The 2,738-nt window shown below is 38.9% G+C and overlaps 1 pseudogene; it reads left to right on the top strand.

Annotated features, from left to right (window-relative positions):
* Nucleotides 1-705: 705 nt before the first annotated feature.
* LOC123845356 (DNA-directed RNA polymerase III subunit RPC6-like) lies at nt 706-1,684 on the top strand (annotated as a pseudogene).
* Nucleotides 1,685-2,738: the final 1,054 nt, after the last annotated feature.

Here is a 2,738-nt window from a genome sequence, read left to right as displayed (position 1 = left end):
CTAGTCCCCTTGAAATTCGTTATTTTTCAGGCGGTGTCTGGCTGGCTCAGTGAGAAGAGCATGGGACTCTTAATCTCAGGGTCATGATTTTGAGCCCCATGTTGGGTGTAGAGATTACTTAAGTAAAAAAAAAAAAAAAAAAGACTTAAAAAGAAAAAAATAAAATAAATAGTTATTTTTCTAAATTGTCAGAAAATGTAATGGATCATATCACAATTGAGCTAAAAAGTTAGTGCCTCCATAGTAAATGCACGCTACACTTCTCGTGACGATTTCGTCTCCTTCAGTCAATTGTGTAAATGATGTTACCTAAACTAACAGATGAAACAGGAAGGAGATATAATAGATTCTTCTACAAATTAAAAACTTCAAGAGTTGTACTTACAGAAACATGGGTATCTGGGGAACTTCAGAATCACTGGGTTTTCGCTCACTTTACAGTTTTCCAAATCCATTCATGGACATTTTCATGCATGTTCTTCACAGAAATTACCGAAGGAAGCAGCCATGTAGTGGTAGAAGACATGTACTCTGAGGCAGGAAACTTGAGTCTGAGTCCAGGTTCTCAATTAACGGTCTGATAGTTATTGAATCTATCTGAACTTCAATGTCATTACCTGAAAAATATGTATTATGATAGCTACTTTCACCTGCTGAAAAGATTAAATGACATGAATACATAAAAATATCTACCTCGAGTCCCGGTTCCTCAGTTCCTCCACTGGCTCTCTGGCGACCCCGAGCATCTCTCCCCCCGGGGGCCGGGAACTGGGCAGTCATGGCTGAGGTGAAAGTGAAGGTACAGCTGCCTGACGCGGATCCGGTCGAAATAGAAAACAGGATTATAGAATTATGTCACCAGTTCCCTCATGGAATCACAGACCAAGTAATTCAGAATGAAATGCCTCATATAGAAGCCCAGCAGCAGGCAGTGGCCATCCATAGACCGCTGTATAGAATAAAGGATTCTCAGAATGCTGATAAAATGAAAGGATCAGATAATCAAGAAAAACTAGTATATCAAATCATAGAGGATGCAGGAAATAAAGGAATATGGAGCAGAGATATCCGATACAAAAGTAACTTGCCATTAACAGAAATTAACAAAATTCTAAAGCATTTGGAAAGTGAAAAGCTTATCAAAGCTGTTAAGTCTGTGTCAGCCTCAAAAAAGAAAGTACACATGCTCTATAACGTGCAACCGGACCAGTCTGTGACTGGTGGAGCCTGGTACGGTGACCAGGATTTTGAATCAGAATTTATAGAGGTGCTTACCCAACAGTGCTTTAAATTCCTACAAACCAAGGCAGAAACAGCATGAGAAAGCAAACAGAATCCAATGATACAAAGAAATAGTTCATTTGCCTCATCACATGAAATGTGGAAGTCTATCTGTGAATTGGGGATCAGTAAGGTAAGAGTTGTCCGTGGAGGACATTGAAACGATCTTAAATACACTCATTTATGATGGGAAAGTGGAGATGACTATCTTTGCTGCAAAAGAAGGCATGGTTGGCAGTGCAGATGGACACATGAAACTGTACAGAGCATCAATCCAATCATCCCACCCACGGGTTTGGTCGGGGCCCCGTGTGGACTCTGCCCAGTTTTTGATGACCGCCATGCAGGTGGTGAGATTTCACCATCTAACTGTATTTATATGACAGAGTGGCTCGAATTTTAATGGAGAACTAGGAACTTTACTGACATTTTGCAAATGAAGCTACTTTGGGAGCAGATAATTTAACTCATGATAGAACATCAAATTCCCTTAAAGCAAACTTCACAATAATGGATAGACTTGCTGCTATGAAAAAGTATTTTTTTAACTATAAAGACTAAATTTATATTGGTAGAGTAGCCAACAGAATATGAAGCAGGTAAGGTTAATAGTGAAATCCATTCTTCAATAAATAAAATACTTTGAACTTCAGGAAGACCACCTTCTGAAGCTTTCAAGACTTTTGATGGTTCATGGAAAAAGAACCCAACAAATCCATATTTGCCATACACTACAATAATGACTAAAGTTTAAAAATGCCCATTTTAAAGTTATTTATTAAGGTCCTCATTGGAAAATTTTATATCTGGTTCACTATTGCCATTTCTGTTTTCTCTTTTCTCAGTGGTTTCATTGAGAAGGTGTCAAAAGCGGTGAGGCAGGAATAGCACTTGGAGGCATGAGTGGGGAGAGAATGGAACATCCCTTTCCACACACTATTCATTCCTTTTTACATCAGAAATATTCTTTCAGAGGATTATGCCTTTGTACTTACCTCAAATGCAAATGATGACTATTGCCAAGGATGTTTTCAGTGCATAAATAATGATTATTCTTATCCTAAAAATAATAATAATCTACCTCAATTTCCAACTTATGCCTTCTCTCCATGCATATCCCAAAGAGTATTTTTTATCTTGACAAAAATGGTTCTAAAATATCACAAGTCTGCAGGAAGAGCCAGTCAAAAGTATTAAAGAAGAATAATGGGGGGCGCCTGGGTGGCTCAGTCATTAAGCATCTGCCTTCAGCTCAGGTCATGATCCCAGGGTCCTGGGATCGAGCCCCGCATCAGGCTCCCTGCTCAGTGGGAAGCCTGCTTCTCCCTCTCCCACTCCCCCTGTTTGTGTTCCCTCTCTCACTGTGTCTCTATCAAATAAATAAATAAAATCTTTAAAAAAAAAGAATAATAGAAGATTATCATGGTGGTACATGAACTACATTAATGGACTCCATT

This window comes from Mirounga angustirostris, unplaced genomic scaffold (assembly GCF_029215605.1).
Source record: "Mirounga angustirostris isolate CCGP_5_RB_7025 unplaced genomic scaffold, mMirAng1.0.hap1 SCAF_6, whole genome shotgun sequence".
Classification (NCBI taxonomy): Eukaryota; Metazoa; Chordata; class Mammalia; order Carnivora; family Phocidae; genus Mirounga; species Mirounga angustirostris.
The sequence above is the reverse complement of the archived record's forward strand: the minus strand, read 5'-3'. Positions and strand labels throughout refer to the sequence as shown.